At 36.7% G+C, this 20,670-nt stretch overlaps 1 long non-coding RNA gene across 1 annotated transcript in view; it reads left to right on the top strand.

The window, feature by feature from the left end:
* LOC138923284 (uncharacterized) overlaps positions 1-16,048 on the top strand; it is a 46,256-nt gene extending 30,208 nt beyond the window's left edge. The window contains exon 3 of the long non-coding RNA XR_011436703.1: positions 15,573-16,048. This is a non-coding gene — a long non-coding RNA (uncharacterized lncRNA). The remainder of the gene's footprint in view (positions 1-15,572) is intronic.
* Positions 16,049-20,670: the final 4,622 nt, after the last annotated feature.

The following is a 20,670-nucleotide window of genomic DNA, read 5'->3' as shown; positions in this document are numbered from 1 at the left end:
TGATAATCATTCAAATAGTCCATTACACTTTCTCTCCGAGTTTCCATCATCTTCATAGGGTCCTCTCACTGTAATTCATTACAACTTGCTCCACGCTACTATAGCTCCCCTTTTCTTTCTGAATAGATAACATTTTCATTTAGTCCTGAAACAAATAATTATGGAGCATCTGCTATATTCTAGACATTGACAATATGGCACTGAACATGTCATTCAATCATGTGTTTGACAAATGTTGATTGAAGGCTTAGTATGCATTCACTGTGGCAAACATTGAGTGTTTTGGTAAATAAATTACCCTCATAAAGCTTACATGTGTAATGTTGGAGACTTTGAATATTTAACCACATAACTATTTTGTTACAACTGTGATAAGTGCTAAAAAGAAATACAAAGTGCCAAGAGCTATAATATGAGAATTTGACAACGTATAACAGACCAAGAAAAATGTCTCTAAGCAAATGACATTTAAGCTAAGCATTGATGTAGATTAGGGTAAGGCAATGTGAGAAGGCGGAAGAAACAGAACCACATTCCTTCTGTGGGAAGACCGAATGAGTAGGCCCGGCAAAGGAAAGAGGCACAAAGAACTAACAGGATGCCAAGTATGGTCTGATCACAGAGGGTCAAGCAGAGTGGCTGGGACAAGGGAGGTAATGGGGCTGGAGGTGAAGGTCAGGATTTCTGATTTTATCCCACAAGCAAAGGACAACAGTTAACGATTTTAGGCAGAGAGACATGATTGGATATATATGTTTAAAAGATCGTTCAAACTATAGTGGAAAGACAATGCTGGATAGGGCAGGAGGACAAGCAATGAGGAGAGATGGAGGCCATCGTCCAGGCGAGAAGTAGCCTAGATGAGGGAGGGATGATGGATGTGTTTCTGCTCAGCAACACTGGACCTTTGAAAGAAATTTCATTGAAAAATAAAAAAAGAATAATTTCAAAAACTATGAAATCAGATGAGCATGAAGTGAATACATTTCTGATCTAAGAACAAGTTTCTCTGCTTTACAGTGGGTCCGCCAATCATGAAGATTTGACTTAAGGATATCTGTTTGTAAAAAATCATCACAGGGATGACTGCAGTGATTCCATGTTAATCAGACACCACCGAGCACATTTCTCATTTCCGAAAATTCCTACTACTTTTTTAGACCTGGCTCACAAACCAGCAATGAGACATAAACCTTACAGCAGTCAGGAGTAGTGAGGCAAAAGCAAAGTAAGGAGGATGTAGATTTTGTCCAAGTAAATGGGGGAAAATTTTTTTTGCAATCTCACTACATGGTTTTCCAAAAAACACAACAAATAAACCCAAAACAAAAAATATATACGTCTCTAATAATATTACGTTAATTTGATAGTACCATCAAACACTCAGGGAGTTATACTTCATGACTCGATACAAGATTATTTCATTTTGTACGCTATTTGAGCTGTCTGCAAAATAATGTATTTTCAAGAGTTGATGATGTCTATAGTGCAAATAATATCAATATTTTGAGTGTTTACTACATGCCAAGCACTTATATTTAATCCTCATTTGATCCTCATGACCACTTTGTAAGGAAAGGATGTCATATTATTATCTCTACTTGAGAGATGAGGAAAATGAAACTCCTAGAAGCAACGTGTCCAAGGTCCTAGCTAGGAAGAGGCAGGGTCTTCGTCTGTGTGCCTGATTGTGGTCCATGTTCTCAATCAGCACAGGTAAATCAGGTGCGAGGGTGGAAAGAGGGATTAACTCAGAACTAGCTGTATGACTGAGGGCAAGCTGCCAAATTAACCCTCACCTCTAAATTCAGGTATCCTTCCGCAAGGACAGACAAAGGCTGACAGTCTACCATTGTTTACGATAGCAATGAACTTTTTGTGAATAAAAAGTGACTCCCACCCGCAGAAAATGTAAAATAATATTGAGAATGGAAGGTTCAAAGAGAAATCCAGAGGATCGACTACATCATTCTCAACTTCCTTGACTCCGTTAAAGTTGTGTTTGCAATTACCTGTGTTGAAGTGTAAATAACCTAAATTGGAATGTAAACTTTTGGTTTTGGTCTTCTGGTCCTAGAGAAGTTCAACATTAGGATATGTATAGCTAAAACACTGTGGTATTAAAGAATGTAACTGATGACTGTGAACATTCATTTCCAATTCTCTAGTAATTAGAGTTGGGTTGGCATTTTGGTCACCCAAGACTATTTCTGTACTGTGTGGGTGAACTACTGAGCATGTTAAACTAATACTTCACAACACAGTGCCGTGGGTGCCAAAGGCCACAGGCACCAAGGTTTCCAGCTAAATTATTGGGAGTAAAATGCCAAAATGTCTGGATCCCAAGCTGGACACCTCTGCCTTCACTTCATAAAAGTGAGGAAGGCTCCTATTAGTGAAAGACCAACTTGAGATTGCTGGCCAATCCATAGACTCACTATCATTAGACAGTTTTAAGGCTAATTTTCTGCAATTTTTCTGTTCTCACTGGACACCTGAGCCTTCTGCCCTTTTGAATCAAATTGTCCAAAGTTAAGAAGGCATGGGCATTAGAGTGAGGTCCTCCTAAAAGCCATGAACTTGACTGGAATGATACAGGGCTACCGTTGGTTATTTCGGAGAGCAAATCTCAAGTTTGTTGTAAATGAAATCATAACATCCTCTCTGCATCAATATTCCTGACACATCTAATTTAGGGAAATAGGGGAATCAATAAAGTTATGTTTAAAAAGAAGGAAAAGATGCAAGAAAAAAATTAATACTGGGTTGCTAGAGGGGGGAATACAGCAAATTATGAGAGCGAGTAACAAATTGGTTCCTCTGCCTGATTTCGTAGAAGAAATTTCAGCAGCCAGCCAGTAGAGGGAAATGTTTTACAATCCAAGTTGAATCCAAGAAATATAATTTTACTTTGTTGTGCTCAGGTGCTGCTTCTGTGGGATTCACTTCATGCTGTGCACCATGTTAGACAATGGCAACATCAAAGTTTTGTCCTTTTGCCCAGTCAACTATGAGAAATGCAGGCAATTCTTACAAATAATACCTTACATATATTTAAAATGGGGCTGGCTTCTCCTTTCTTTTTTCAAAGTTGGTGTAGCCTGGGCCAGGCATGTCCCGAAGTCCTTTGAAGATCAGTGAGTCCTAACATTGGTAAACTGGGTTCTCTTAAAATAGAAACTCTACAAGGATCAGCAGCTCTGCAGTGAGAACAGAACAAAGATCTACAAAGGAATTAATAACTTTGTGCCAGTTATTAAATACTTTATATATATATAATGTATATATAATATTATATAATACTATTTTCAAGATCTCAGAAAATGTGCATAAAATTATAAAATTATTAAAATTATATATATAATTATTATATAATTAAAATTATTATATAAAATTAATTATTAAATTATACAATTCTAAAAATTAACCAAAACAGACAAACCTAAAACCATGATGAGATACCACTACACATCTATTAGAATGACTAAATTTAGGGGCTGGCCCCGTGGCCGAGTGGTTAAGTTCACGCGCTCCACTGCAGGCGGCCCAGTGTTTCATTGGTTCGAATGCTGGGCGTGGACATGGCACTGCTCATCAAACCACGCTGAGGCAGCGTCCCACATGCCACAACTAGCAGGGCCCATCACGAAGAATATACAACTATGTACTGGGGGGGCTTTGGGGAGAAAAAGGAAAAAAATAAAATCTTTAAAAAAAAGAAAAAAGAATGACAAAATTTAAAATATGTATATAATGCCAAGTACTGTCAGGGATGCAGAGCAACTGGAACTCTTGCTGGTGGGAATGCAAAATAAAATGGTATAGCCACTCTGGAAAACAGTTTGGAATTTCTTGTAAAGTTAAACATACACCACATGGTCAAGCAATAATACTCCTGTTGCATATGTTCGATCAAAAACTTTCATAATTGCCAAAACTGAGAATAATCCAAATGCCTTCAGTCGATAAATGGATAAAAACCACAATACATTTATACAATGGAGGACCACTAAGCAATAAAAAAGAATGAACTATTGATATATGCAACAATATGAGTGAATCTCAAATGCATTATGCTTAGTGTTTCTCAAACTTAGCACTATTGACAGTTTAGGCCAGAGATTCCTTGTTGTGGGAGGCTGTCCCAGGCGTTGTAGGATGTTTAACAGCATCCCTGGACTCTTCCCACTAGATCAGTGTAGCATTCCTCTTCTCTTCCCAGTTTTGACAACCAAAAGTGTCTCTAAATATGCCAGATGTTCTCTGTGGGGGCCAAGGTTGCTCCTAGTTGAGAACTACTGCATTAAGTGAAAGAAGCCAAATTCAAAAGGTTACTGTATGATTCCATTTATATGACATTCTGGAAAAGGCAAAAACAGGGACAGAAAACAGAACAGTGGTTACCAGCTGTTAAGGGGAAGAAGAAGGTTTGATCACAAGAAATAGCCCAGGGAAATTTTGGAGTGAGAGTCTTGTTCTATATCCTGATAATGGTGGTGATTTTGTCTTTGCATATGTCAAAATCCATGGACCTATTCAGCAAAAAAAGTGAATTTGAGTGGCCGGCCTGGTGGCATAGTGGTTAAGTTCGTGTACTGCACTTTGGTGGCCGGGGTTTCACAGGTTCGGATCCCAGGTGCAGACCTAGACACCACTCATCAAGCCATGCTGTGGTGGAGTCCCACATGCGAAAAAGAGGAGGATTGGCAGCAGATGTTAGTTCAGGGCCAGTCTTGCTCACAGACACAAAAAAAAGTGAATTTGACTCTATGTAAATTAAAAAATAAAGCTTAAAAAGCACACAAAACACTACTTTATCTCTAAGGCAATATAAAAGAAATACCATAGTTGGGATATGTAAACTTGAAAAGAATAATATTTAATTCAGCATTAAATGACAGAGTTCTGAATTTTCATGTCAAATATCAAAGAATGTAATATACAAATGCCAATAAACATATCAACAGTATTGCAAAGTTTAATTAAAGTTCTTTATCTATGAATATGTGTATCTGTACATACAGGATAATTTTAAAAGATATTATAATATTTTGTTTACAGTAACATTTCAATAAAATGGATTTATTGGATATCTTAAATTTATTTTTGAATGAAAAATTCTCTTCCAATATAGAAAAGTGTATTCTTCAGATTTTTCTAGAAAAAGATATAATATGCCTTGCTGAAATAAAGTAATTAATTTTTCACCTATACAGACATTTTCACTCTTATATACACGTCTGTATAGCTACTTATACAGAAAAACCTCAGTAGAATAGAGAAGGCGTTTGCTTTATGACATAAAATTTTTTAAATTAATTGTCAAAGCACTGCTTTAGTAACTTGGTAATGGCAAGGATTCTGGGTGTTTATTCCCCTCACCAGGGCATAATAACTTCCCCAGCTCACACACCATTTGCTGAAAAGCAAAGAATAGTGGCCCTAAAAATAAAAATTAGGAGTAGAAATAACTATGAAGAAAGAAAGTTGGGGGCAGAGGCCCAGCTGGGAGATGAGACTAATATTGTGGGAGTCGCAAGGGGACATCAAGACTTCCTCATCACTCCCTGGGGAGATGTAAAATATATGATTAGAGGACAAACGACATTCCAAGCTTGACTCCCAAGACTGCCTTTGAGTTATAGACTAATGACAGCAGCTTAGCTACTTTGCTGCTTGAACTCTGAAACAAAGAGCAGTTTAATTTGTGGTTGGTAAATGTAACTGCTAGATGCCGTTCGTTCCTGATATTAGAAAATGCACTTTGGGGTCGGCCAAGTGGTGCAGCGGTTAAGTTCGCACGTTCTGCTTCTTGGCAGCCTGGCGTTTGCCGGTTCAGATCCTGGGTGCGGACATGGCACCGCTTGGCAAGCCATGCTGTGGTAGGCATCCCATATATAAAGTAGAGGAAGACGGGCGTGGATGTTAGGTCAGGGCCAGTCTTCCTTGGCAAAAAGAGGAGGATTGGTAGCAGTTAGCTCAGGGCTAATCTTCCTCAAAAAAAAAGAAAAGAAAAAAGAAAATGCCCTTAGCCAGATACAGTATTTTTTATGCAGAAAAAGCTATTTGATGGGTATAAGAAACCTTTGAGGGGCTGGCCCCGTGGCCGAGTGGTTGAGTTCGCGCGCTCCGCTGCAGGCGGCCCAGTGTTTCGTTGGTTCGAATCCTGGGCGCGGACATGGCACTGCTCATCAAGCCACGCTGAGGCAGCGTCCCACATGCCACAACTAGAAGGACCCACAATGAAGAATAAACAACTATGTACCAGGGGGCTTTGGGGAGAAAAAGGAAAAAATAAAATCTTTAAAAAAAAAAAAGAAACCTTTGAAAAGATGGCAAAATAACCACAAACAGGTGGAATTAGATACTATATGGTGAATTTCATATGAATGGAAATCTAGTACTAAACCAGTAAATTCAAGAATATGGTTTGTTGACTCCTGTTTAAGAGAGGACAAAAGATCTTGGGAGAAATAGGATCCACAGACAGTTTACTTCCTCGAGTGTTGAGATGCAAAGAAGAAAAGCCTAGCTAGGAAATCCTACTGTATGCATGTGGGGATCATAACAAGAATCAATACGGGACCATCTCAAAGGGATGGGCTCATTAAACTGAGTGGGTACTTTTTGAATACTGTGTCTTTGGACAAGAAGATTTTTGCTATTATCAGCTGCTCCTGATGGGTTGGGGGAGGGGCAAGGGGGGTGATGTTTAAATTCCTTGAATAGCACAAACAGTCTTAAAACACTTAGTAAAAGAAGAAAGATTTCTTCAGGATAGCAACATTTAAAAATCACCCTAAAATAGGTTTATTTAGCCATTTTTAGCTATTTTGGTTTACACCTTTGTATTTCTCAAAAACTTCCTTATCTCTGAAATTCAAGGTCTGCCATCAAACGTCTGTAAGCCTCAGTCTCCTACTCTGTAAAATGGAGACATCACCACTTACCCTGCCTGGTGGGAGGATCCATTGAAATGATGCATTCAAGTGAACCTTGAAAACTGTAAAATACGAATCATATTCAAGGAATTATTTACATAAGCACTAAATAATATTTTGTTCATTAAGGAGATAGATTCTCGAGATACAGATCCAACATTCAATATGCAGTGGATATTTTACACAAGCTTGTTACATGTCTCTTTAACAAACGGAAACCTATGTTCTGAGCATTATAAGAATCAGACACTTTCTTGCAATAGCAGAAGCAGAATATCACTTGAAATAGGTTATTAAATGTCATGGTTACAGACAGCTCGGATCCCCAAGCTCCCTAAGTCCCATCCCAAACTTCAGTTTGTAAATAGTAAAAATTATGTAGCATGAGGGATGGTGGTTGTCCCTAAACACTGTATAAACTATGATTTCCTGTCCGAGATGGTCAAGAGACCAAGCATTTTTAAGAAAGTATGTATATACAATAAACCAATATCAAATTTACGTCTAAAAATTATAACCCTGATGAAAAATCAACTTTACAGATTTGCGGATAGCAGTGAAATTTATTTTTCTGACAGTTTCCCAGGAACTTAATCCTAGTTGAAGGATGTTTGCTCAGTTATTTGCCCAGTAAACCAACCTCCACCCACCAGCAGTTACAGCCTTTGTGGCTCCAGTTTCAAGTGATGGGTTATATTTAGACTGTCCTGGGAGATATTGAAAATTCCACTCAAGAGCTACCTGGAACCTCTTCTCAGGGCCCAGTCTATGTTACAGGTAAGAGGATGCAGCAATGACATCTTCCTGGAAACTTTGGTAACCACATCTCCCGAAGGATACTTAAAATTCTGCCGCTCAATGGTCAAATTATTGCCAGAAACTCTAGGATTTAGGAATGCCAAAAAAATAAAAAGAGAAAGAGATTAATATCTGCTGACTTTTGAAAATGTATTTTAGCTTAGATGTATATTTTCTCTAGAATTCTAGGACTTTGTTCTGGTATTCTTGGGCCAAAGAATGATTACCAGGATTATCACACTTTAGCTACTGAAGTTTCTCTTCTTTTGAGCCTAAATGCCACTGGCAAGGTTTTCTAGGCAGAGAATCCAAATGAGTAAAGCTGGATTGAATTTTGCTCAAAGGGCATTGTCACTGCCTTGTTTGAACACTCTAACACTGCGTTAGCTTAAGAGGTTTAGAACCTGCTTGACTTCCTAGATCTAACTGTAAATGGGGATATATAGGATGCAAAGATATTTAAGAAGAAACTGTTGGACCTTACGTTAGCACACATAAACCAATAAGAATCATAGCTCAAACTTTGCTCTTGGAATCCCTAGTGAAACCATGTGGTTACAATTAACACCAATAATTCTTTGCACAAACAGAAGAACATTTTCCAGAAATTTGTGAGGACAGAAAATTAATGGAGAGAAGGGACATTAAGTCCTACCCTCAGGGATAGATAGTGATATTTTAATAATTTCCAGTTTTCTTTGTTTATGTCTCAGAGTTTTCATTAAATAATTCTTAAAACTATTTTTAAAAAATGAGATAATGGTATTTGTGGTACGTTGAAATTAATGTTACTGTTCCCTGGACAATCCTAAGAGGGATACTAAATGGTGTGCCAAGGTTTTTGTAACTACTATAATGTGTTTAGAGAAAGAAATGCATATTTTCATAGTAATCCTCTGGTATTTTAATTTTTCTTCCTCCCTTCCTTCTTTCCTTCTTTCCTTCCTTCCTTCCTTTCTCTCTTGTTTTTCTTTCTTTCTCTATACCTTTCTTTTTGTTTCAAGTTAAAAATAAGCATTTGGGCCTTTTTCTTAAAAAATTAAACCTAGTGGATGAATTCAGCGTAGGTCCAGTGTTCTCTGTGCTCTTTCTGCCTTGACAGTTGAATCTCAAATGTCATAAACTAGAACTCACTTTGTCTGGATGATAAAAATTCTAGATCTCTTAGTCTTGCCTCCAAATCCCTACCCCTTTACAAAATGCATTTTACGTAAACATATGCACACTATCAGCTGCCTAGGTATGTAAGTCTGTTTTCTTCCTATTCTTTTCTAGTCTTTAGTGCTTTAAGGAGTCAATCATTTAAGAGAAAGTCTTTGAAGACAGCATCAAGTTTTTGCTTAGACGTCTTTTAACATCTTTGACAATGTATTTATGTACACATGTACTACCTTGGGACATGTATTATTGTCAGTTTTTCAGGGCTATAAAGCCAACCCAGTCTAGGCTCCATGCTTTGCTCTTTGGTTCAATCCTTTTCAAAGACTCTCCCTACCATCCTCACTCTTGTATTATTAGGAAGAGTCAGGATTGCATAAATGTTTTTCAGGTGTCTTTTCAAATCCTTGCTTTTGTTGGGAAGTAACGCAAATATACCTAGAGTTCATGAACCCACTGGTCCTGATTTGGAAGAATCTTTTTAATACTGTGTGATACTTTTATTTCAGAAAATTAGTTGACTATAGTTAATAATATGGTACTGTATATTTGAAAGTTGCTAATAACACAGCATTGTATATTTGAAAGTTGCTAAGAAAGTTTAAGTAGATCTTAAAAGTTCTCATTACAAGAAAAGAAACTGTAACTAGTGTGGTGATGGATGTTAACTAGACTTATTGTAGTGATCATTTCACAATATATACGTATATGGAAACAATATGTTGTATACCTGAAATTAATATAATGTTATATGTCATATCTCAATTTTAAAACCTGAAAAAAATAAAAGTAGTTGAGAGCTGAGTATAATTGCTCTTTCAAACTCTTTAGGCTCATTAGAGCTGATTCTTCTGATAAATAATACTATTTATAAAGATAAATAGCATCTTTCACCAAATATCTTGTATATACTCTTTGTTTTTCTATGTGATAAATCGGTGGAAAATATTAGAACTTCCATTTTATGAAAGGAGAAACAGAGTCACAGAAATTCCCTACTGACAGAAAAACATTTCAAGTCAACTAACTTCTAGTGTCCAATCCTAACCCATAAAATTAATTTTCTCCCCATTTTTAAGACTGTTTCTTGAGCTTGATTGAGGAAACTTATCAGCATTTTATACTTCTATTGCAGAAATTTCAAATCATTTCAAACAGCAGTCTGTGGTATCCTTATACACTATTTCAGTGTAAAATTCATCAGTACAAGTAAAAAAAAAAATTCATCAGTACGGGAAGTAAAATGGGTTTGGTTTTATGTCTTAAAAAATTTGGAGAGTTCTGAGACATTCATGAAACTTGAGAGTTAAGATCAATCAAAACAAAACTTTTATCTGTGTGCAATGCTGATGTTCTTACTGGGAAAGTTCTATGTGATCTGAAAAAAATCTCAAAGGGACTATTCCTGGAATACACATAACAAGGATTAGAGAATAATTTAATTATCGTAAGGAGTCTTTCAAGCAGCGTCAATTCTAGCCTCCAACTGTTTGCGCATTCCCAGGATCTGTGAATAATTAGTTGACAGTTCTGGAATGCAGAAATAGGTCTGTCGACAGCATTGGTGTCCAGGGTGTTGAAGGAGAGCCAAAGGTAGCTGAGATATAAATGAATTCACTCGGGCAAAGGCCTGGAGTCTCTCCTTTATCTAAACTGGCATTCCATATAGAACATCGAATATTTGGTCAAATATCTATATGGATCGGATTAAGGAATACTTTATAATTTCATAGTTACATAAAAGTCATGTTGTCATTTAACATGAACTTTTTAGATAATTGCCCTTTCATTCATGTGTGCCAAGATATTTGTCAACTCTAAAAGAAAATTCACTAGGTAGAGGCATGCTATTCTCAATGTATAATTGTTAGTAATTTAATCTTTGGAGTCTTGCTCCTGCCTCTGTATAGGATTTATAACTAGAAAAGAATAAAATGCAAGTGAATCTTACCTCATGGTCATTACCAGAAATGTAAGGGAGAACTAATTCTTTATTTAATCTGACACTTTTTCACCAATGTGTTTGCATCACCACAGAGCATTTCTGCCTCAGAGATGAGCAATGTGAGATGGTTCTTATTCTTGAGAATACGTTCTTCTTTAATCTTTTATCCTTCTCTGACAAAAACTGAAGTTAAGCTTTCTCTCTCTGATCCCCTATTCTCTGAGACCTTTTAGTTATTTCCATGATGTCAAATCAGTTTAACGTTTTCATGTAGAACATTCCTTCATATGTAGCAAAGGACTAGAAATCTAGCTCTGCTGAGAAGAGGACATAAGACCCTGAAATATCTATTTATTATTTTGGAGAACACTTTTAGCTTTTCTTTCTTTAATTTATGCCTACTTCTCTCTCACAATAAATAAAAGGTAATCAGAGAAGCAATGAAAATATAGTCTTTGGTCAGCTGCACACAGCATCAGAATTCTGCTAGGCTCCTTTTGTGAAGCAAAACCCTTACTTTCAAAAATACACATGAAATGCTATGATGACTAAGACACGTAAACAGAAAATTTGAAAAACTTAGAAGCTAAACAATTGTTTTACCTGGCATCACTCACTTGAATAATACTGTATTTAAAAGATCTTTTTAAATGGATTAGCGCTCAAGTATTAAAACAACCTCCGGAAATTGAATTATTTGCTTATTTTACAGATTTAAAAATCCCTATTAAAGTAATTCAATAAATTTCAACATATGAATATTTTGCTTTAAGTGACTTCACACAATACTCATAAATTCTTATGGTTACAAATAAAGTAAATTAACATCAGCTTTGACTCTCATTATTTCAGTGACCGTGGTTTCTGAAAAATGAAAAACAGAAAACCTCAAGGTGACTAAAATCAAATTCATATAAAAAAATGAAATTTCCAATTTTTATTTTAAACACTATTCAGGAGTAGATCTTACTTAATGCATAGAATATTTAGGATTAATATTTTTGCAGTCAAATAATAAATGCTTTTCATTAGAAAAAAGTCTATTATCACCTCTAGATTCCATACTGAAAAAGACATCTAAGTATATACTTTTAATGTAAAAAAAAAAAGATCTCATATAGGTTAGCTCAAGAAATTAAAATTAAAGGCCTTAACAACTTTTAGAATAACAGTGACCCAAATGAAAATACATATGATCAATCAACAAATAGTGAGACTATATGTAAATTGACCACATATAACTTCCATCTACTTCCATTACTAATTTATACTTCTAATGTTATCTTGAACTATTTTTTCTTTTTCTCAAAAAATTTACTACATTAAGTTAATGTTTCCTCAATTGTCATTAAAATATTTAACTCTGTTAAATACACAAATCAATTTACCTACCACAAAAAAAGCCATGACATAGTTTCAGATTTGCAAGATAAAAAAGTTCCAGAGCTCTGTTTCACAGCAATGTAAATACACTTAAGACTGCTGAACTGTCTGCTTAAAAACAGTGAAGATGGGATATTTTGTATGTTTTCTAATCACAATTAAAAAGAATCCTCCAAAGATGATGAAGCACTTCTACATTTCTCATCCCATATGTCTGCACAAGGAAAAGAGTAAAAAGGGCTTAGAGGTGGAAAACCAAAAGAAAGAAAATGTATATACCCCGAGTCACTTCGATCAGTAGCATAGTTTAGACTACCACTCTCTAAATCTTTAGGTAGTCTACTTTAAAGACTTAACTTCACCTCTACCAGAAGGAACATGTTTAATGCACATTGGGAAAAAAAGAAAAAGAGAGAATTAAAGAGAGAGAGAGGAAGGAGGGAAGAAAGGAAGGAAGGAAGGAAAGATGGAAGGAAGGAAGGGAGGAAGGGAGGAAAGAAGAAAGGAAGGAAGCAATCAAATGAATCAGAAAGGTCTAGGTTGAAATCAGAAATCTGCTTTTTGCCTCCTTGGATAAAATGCTTAATCTCACTAAGCCTCGGTTTTCTCATCTATAAAAAGGGCTTAATAATATCTACCACATGGGGTTGTTGAGAAGAGCAGGTGCTTAACAAGTAAATTAAGACTGTATTTTAATCATCTTTATATTCCCATGCCCTGGTATGTTGTAAGCAATCAACAATTAATTCTAAGCCGTTAGTAATGCATTTAATAACTGTTTGCTGATTGATTGCGACATGCTAGAGCTGCACGATGTAAGCGTGACTAAAGCACAGCCTCTGCCCTCATAGAAAGCACGGTCTAGTGAGGGTTAACATCTCAGTTCTCTCCATCCAGCTTCTGCTCACACACCGCAGAGAAATCCCCGCCTGAACTCCTTACGGATCAGTGACATCCTCAATGGGCTCTGAGAGGATGATGAAATTCTCATAAACTTACAGAACTATCCAACCTGTGGGCTAATTCTCAACAGGCTTAGAACTAACTGCTACCATTCCAGAACTGGTCTGTCCAAAATATAAGTGAACTTGAATCTTTCGTCTGAATAATCCTGGAAAAGTCCACCAGTAGATGTACAATTTCTATTGTTGCTGTTGTCTTCAATCCACCATATGAAAACTACCATGACATCACTTCTCATTCTTTTCTTTTTCTTCATTTGTGAAATTCCTAATTCAGTCACAGCTGCCAAAAGCTTCACTTTAGTAAATTTATAATTATAAATTTGAATTCCTTCAATAACAAGAAATATATGAATACACATCTCTTGGTTTCCCTTACCTCCCCTGCCATTCCTCCTGCCTCCTTTGTAGGTTCCTCCTAACATCGGAGGAACCATGATTCAATTCTTGGACTTCTCTACCTGCACACACTCCCTTGGTGATCTCTTTTATCCGGTCTCTTTGGCTTTAAACGCTCTCTCTAAACTGATGACTCTCCAGCCTAGACCTCTTTTCTGCTCGGCATTTCTACTTCAAAGTCTAATCCCCAAACTTAAGTCCTGATATTGCTCCCCAAACTTCTTCCCTGAAAAGTTGTTGGCAACTCCATCTTTCCTGAATAGTTCAAGACAAATCTCTCCTTCTCTCATACCCCATATCTAAACTGTCAGTAAATCCTATTGGCTCTAGCTTCAAAGTATAACCAGAATTTGACCACATCTTATTAAATTTTCACTGTCCAAGCTACCATGGTCTCTGGTGGGCCAAGCCCCCCTGGTCCAACCCACATCATCGTTCACCTGGAGTACTGCAATAATTGACCACATCATTCCTTATCTCAAACCTTGTCATGGTTTCCTATTTCATTCAGAGTAAAAGCCCAAATTTCTACAGTGGCCCACAGAGCCAAATGTCTTTCCCTCAGCCTTTAGACCTCCCTCCCTATCTCTCTCCCCGAAACCTCCCTGACCAGACTGCCATCCTTGCTGTTTCTGGCGTACACAAGCATGCTCCTGCCTTAGAGCCTTCCCATTGGCCATTCTCTCTGCTTGGATCACTCTTACAGCTAATATCCACATGGCTCACTCCCTCACCTTCTTCAAGTCTTTACTCAATGTCACCTTCTCAACAAGGTTTACCCTAATGACCCCATTTAAATTTCACTCTCCTCCTCACCTCAGTACTTCTGATCCTCCTTGTCAAGTTCCACTTATGTTTTATATAGCACTTACTAATATACTATACATTTTGTAATTTATTATTTTTCATTTATTGTCTATCTCCATCTGCAAGAATGTGAGCTTAGGGCACGTGGGGAGAAGAGGTAGGGATCTTTGTCGGTTTCATTCACTGACATATCACAAGCATCTAGCACAGAGCCTGATGCATGATGGGTGTGCAGTGATTGCTGAATGAATGAATGAAGATTAATGATGTAATTGACATCAGTACTATGTAATAAACACGGACAGTATGAGTGACCAAAGTTGATAGAATTAAGAATTTCAAAGCCATAAGATGCTTTAAAGGTCACCCAATACAACCCCTTTAAACAATTCAGAAAATAGAACCAAAGAGATAAAAGGATTTATCAGAGATCATACAGCTAGTTCATGGCAAAAAGGAAAGACAATCTGGATCTTTTAGTTTAGTGGTTTTCCCCAAATCTTTGCTGATTCTCTTGTCTATTTCCTAGGGTTAGCCTAGACTTCTTGAGGCTCTGGAGGACAGTCATAATTATATCTAAATGGTGTCTAACTTATTTCTCCGAGAAATGTTAACTAGTGCCTAAAGAAATGACACCTTGATAGCTCATACACTAGGTGCAAGGACCCCACAACAGACTAAGACCAAATGCTCCTGACCCCAAGACTTGTGGATCTGAGCACAGTGGGCTCACAGAGTCTATTGCCAGTCATCTTAAGCACCCAGTCCTGTACAGCCTTCAGCTACGCTTGGTCCTGCCTTGTACATTTTGCTCTCAAGGAAGAGTGAGTAAAGTGGTTCCTTTATAGATGACATGTTTCTCACATGCAGTTAATTTAACATCAACATAAATGCTCATATAATTCCGAGGCAGTTCACATGTTCCAAAGGAGTTATTGACCTTTGTGGCAGTAAACAAAAACATTACCTGAGAAGAAATGACCGCTCAGTAGCCTCTTCTCAGTGGTCAAACTCCTGCTTCCTCTTTGCTTTGTCCTCTTTCCCTAGATAGAGTTCCTCTCCTTTAGCCAACACGTATGTTAGTGAGAACCCAAGTCCTTTCATAACCAAAGTTAATTTCTGCTTTGCCAAATGGTTAATTCCAAATCCTTTATTCTAATTTTTTTATTATTATCATAGAGGAAGAACACCAAATAAAGGAAGAGAACAAGAAAAGAAAAAAGTCTGGAAAGAAGAAAAATTGCTCAGAGGAAGAGCAAGAAGTTGAAGCTGTTGAGGTTCAGAGCTGCCACCTATGATGCCACAGCCACAGATATTTTCCACTAGAGCGATGGAGGAAGTGATCTGAGGGAGCTACTTACCCACAGTAAATAAGAGGAAGGAATGACCAAGAAAGTTAAAAGATGTACTTACTGATCAGACATGAAGGGAATAACCATTAATGAACTGAATATTGGGGAAAGAGTTTCATAACATTTCTGTGACTCAACTATACTCAAAACTATTTTTTATACTCATTAAAGGCAATCCACCATGCTAGGTGCAATGAGTTACCCAAAGGAATATGGCTGAAGTGGTAACAATAATAAGATAGTACAAACAGCAAGAAGAGCCCAGACTAAATGTGTTACAATTTGCTAAGAGAGAAAAAACAGTATATTTTAATCACTTTTTTAGTTTAACTTGAAACTCATACAGTAAGATATAAACCTTGATTCTCCTAACACTTGGTGGTGAAAAACTATAATTAACTGTATCACTGCTTCTGTATCTGAAATAAACGTGAAAGACAAAGAACATTATGTATTTTTACAGATTTAAGACAGAAATTCCATTCAATGAAAATACTATGATTGCTTCAGCTGATTTTAAAACACAAATGTCTAAGTTCTCCAAAGCAATATAGTTTACAATGGCACGAGTCTTTGTAAACCTCTGATCCTAGTACTATGTAAACTCATAATGTGTAAGCATCCGGGAAAAAGTGTCATTCTGTGTCTATTTTTTCTCCTAGAAGTTAAATTTCCTGTAATTGTCTTATAGGTAGATATGAAATTGTCATAATTGATATGGATAGCATTATAGTGACAGGAGGGAATTCACAATATTGCCAAAGACACTTAACCTGCATGTGGTAAGCATCATAGCTGAGGTCTGTAGTGCTGCTGCCTGCTGAGCTCCAGGAAGGTCAAAGACCCAGCTCATCGACACCTTTCCCTGCCCTGCACAATCTGCTCTCAAGCAAGAGTTAATAAAAGTGTTTTCCTGTCTCAGGTAGATATGCACATTACTGCCAACATACTGTTGAGCGGAGTTAATCAAGCAGTCACCCATGTCACAGGTCAGAATACTAAACATGTAAAAGGACTCACTAAGTTAGAGAGGGACAGAGCATGCTCTTTAAAAACAAAGAGGTTTGGGTTTGAATCTGCTCCAACATTTCCTTATTATATGTCCATGGACTAATTACTTAATTTCTCTGAGCCTTGGTGTTATCCCTGGAAAATGAGGATAAAAAATGCCTTCTTTCCTTTATTGAGAAATGGATAAGAGCTAGCGTACATATAATATGCAATTTAGTGCCTAGAGTAGTTGCTCAGTAAGGCTAGCTGGTATTAGAAAGCACTATATTCCCTCAAACATTTTAGTTCACTGGCTATGGTTTTTCAGGAAAGCAGAAAAATCTACAACGTGGTTCAACATACTTGGATGCTGGCCAGTTAAGTTCTTAACCCATTGTATGTAACATTGTATTGACTGGAAATGGGAGGCACTTAGCAATTAATTCAGAATGTTTGGGGCCAGATGATAAAAAGGAGACGTGAAATAAAAACTCCCTTAAATGTTTATAGAATAACTGCCAAACCCTCAGGCTATTATTTTGTTATCTAGAGGATAAGCAATCTACCAAATCAATTCAAGGTGCTTCAGAAGCAACTGCAGCGCTCACTGCCTTCATTGTGTATCAGAGACGTTACACTGAAACCCGGAACTATGCCATTTCACATCTACAGGGAAGTTGTAAACAAATTGTCTCATATAAATAACATATTCTTAAATCTTATTCTCATTAAGCACAGAATTATTTTTTCAATATTTTAACAAATTTCCCATCTTCTAATTTATCTAAGTGTTCTATCATTTCTGCTTTACAACCAGAGTAATAGCACATTGAATGAGAAACTTCCAGTTCAGAGACTGGAAGGTATTGGTATTCTCTCAAGAAATCCTGTTCTCTTGGCTTCCTATCCTGGATTCTTGATGAAAGAGTTTGGATAAAAATATAAAGTTTCAAATGCTTATTGCAACCCTAAGACCTTTGGAAATATAACCATCACATATGCCTCCTGTTTTTATGTGTGCAATTAATATACGTTTAAATATATACTTGCCCTCTGAAATATACTGTAAATATATAGATATGGATACTTTGTTTTTTCCCTAGTGAGACTGTTTGAAATAGAGTTTGTTCGAACTCTAACCAGCTTAACAAAAAAGTTCTTTTGATGAAATAGCAACTTTCAAGCAGCCACATACTAAAGAAAGAAACCCAGCTTCCCCTCATAGCTTTTCTTTGTCCATCTCAAAAGAATTAGCTGTTTTCATTCAAACAGCTTTTCCATTTTATGAAGTGTTTAGCAGGCAGTAAAGGAGAGCTAAGAATTGGAGAAATATGATGGGTAAGAATGGTATTTCAAACTCGTCCTCCTGGAACAGAACCCATGCTGGAGTTAATGGGTTGCTCTCATGTCCGCTCAGAGAATAAGAGCCAAACAAAGAAAAATATTTGCTCAGATAAGAGGATTCCATCAAGAAAATAAGAAGAAAAGATAGGAGAGAGAGAGAGTCTAAAAGAAGATATAGTGTTTCCAATAAGTAAATATTTTATTTTTCTTCACAATAGGCAGGAAAACAATCTACTGTTTGTTATTTTCCAAATTATCAGTATTTTAACTGATTAAAGACTAAAGTATTTTATTTCTCTTTGGTCTGACTTGAGAAGAAAGGCCAAGGACAGGGATTCCGGGTCACTCTATTCCTAGGAAATCCTTTGTATTTCAGGCACTCAGGACAGTGATAAAATACACAGATGGGTTTAAAATGCTTCCTCTGTATTTATCCAGCCAAATAAAATAATCATTGTCTAATGACTTGAAAATCGAAGTAAATTTTTCTAAGAAGGAATTAATAATTCATTATTTGTGCTACCTGGAAACAGAGAACGAATAGCTAAAGTTCAAAAATAACACAAAAGCCAACTTTACTGAACAATTTTGAGCTTCTCTCAGGCTTAATCTATTATCTGAAGAGCTAACCAGAAACTAGATCAACTAGATTGATTTTTAACTATTTCCTCTTTCAACGCTAAGTCCTTCTGGAAAAGATATAAAAGTACAAGGAAAAGAATAGAACACCTGCAGAAAATCAATTGGAAAGGAAAATGTGGGAAAATAATTGAGCTGTGTTTTTTCCAGGTCTCAGAATAGACAAATTCTGTCCTACATAATCCAGAAGTGACTCTTCAGTGCCCAACCTGGGCCCCGCATGCCATGTTACTGTGCTTGGGTCATTAATCTTCTGGACACTGGTTTTCTCCCAGAAATCACACATCACAGCCCCCTCCCCACCTAGAGTGAAAAACATCTTCAGTGCTCCATCTGTCAGTTTTCCACCCACTGGACAAAGCTTACAAAAACTACTAGTGAGGCTAGGTTTATTTAAAAATACTGTTGGCATCAATTAAGTTATGGGAACACAAAGCTATGGGTGTGCTAGGGAATTACAAAACACAAGAGGCAACAGGATGTGCTTCCAACCAGACTTCAGAAGCTGGGGCAAGATGGAATTAAAGGAGCCACAGACTAAAGATGCCAGGTAGGGATGAAAAGGGCTTCACTCTGCCATTTTCAGAGGCACGGCTTTCAGGTTTCAGAGAAACCAGTTGACATCAATTACAAGATGGTTTTTTAGACCCCACAGCCTTTCTCACATATGGTTTGCCAATGAATTAGCTACACAGAAAATAATATGAGTGACTATTTTCTGGATTCTCCCAAGGATAGTAGATAGCCAGTACCATTCTAATTGCATAGGAGAGAAGTTCATTCATTACATTAATTGATGCCTTAGGAAAGGTGTTGACAAACTGCAGCTACACAGGCAATATCCAGTTACCCACCTGCTTTTGTAAATAAAGTTTTATTGTAACACAGCCATGTTCATTTATTTATGTATTGTCTATGGCTGCTTTCAAGCTACAATGGCAGAGTTGAGTAATTACGCCAGAAACCATGTGGTCTTCAAAGCCAAAAATATTTACTACTTGGTCATTTACAGAAAAAGTTTGTTGACTTCTGCCTTAGGTAATTAGAGCTTAATTCTCTGATAGAACGCCAGTGGAGAATGGCTACTGGTGTATGACTGAAGCAACAAATCCAAGAAAGAAGCTGTCAGTCTCTAAAAGACTACCTCAAATGTGGCGGGGGTGGGGTGGTGATGGAATGAAAACTAAAGGGAATATCTAGACCTATAGAAAACCTTTATCACTCTAAATGAGGTGGTAACACTAAATAAAAGTAAAAATATCTCGGCCTTTTCTTCTCTACCTATTTGCATGAAGTTTATGTTGGTAACTGTTTCTAGTAATTCCGCTCCTGTTTTTTTCATTTAATTATCACCTTCCTCAGATTATTTTTTTTAATCTAATGTGTTAGGTCATGTTTGTCCTTACTCTAATCATTTCGCCTTCTTATGAAGTTAATTAGAGAAATGTTATTTCTCCATATGTCCCTTGGAATTCATTCAACCTTGGGGGATAGACTAATCGTCTTAGGAAAGAAGTCAGATGACGTGGATATGGACCATTTAACACATCATGTCGTTGAAGGTGTAGAGAAACAGAGACTCTCATACTTAATTGACGAGATTATATGTTGATGCAATCTCTGTGGAAGGCAATTTAGTAATATCAAACAAAATCACAAAGGCACTTCCCTATGACCTCAAATTTCTACTTTTAAGAAATTATCCCAGAGATATACATTACTCAAATATTTAAAATTGATGTATGTAAATGGTTATTGTTTGAAGTATTGTCTTCTTACCAAAAGATTGAAAACAACCTAAATATCCCTTAGTTGAGGACTAGTTAAATATATTAAGGTACATCCGTATATTCCAAACGCCAGTAGAATACTGTGCAACCATTAATAAAAGGATGAGATACGTATTTATGTACTAACATGGCAACTCATTTGTTTATTTATTCATAAAAACT

Source organism: Equus caballus, chromosome 2 (assembly GCF_041296265.1).
Source record: "Equus caballus isolate H_3958 breed thoroughbred chromosome 2, TB-T2T, whole genome shotgun sequence".
In the NCBI taxonomy this organism is placed as follows: domain Eukaryota; kingdom Metazoa; phylum Chordata; class Mammalia; order Perissodactyla; family Equidae; genus Equus; species Equus caballus.
Note: the sequence above shows the minus strand (reverse complement) of the source record. Positions and strands in the feature narration are given on the sequence as shown.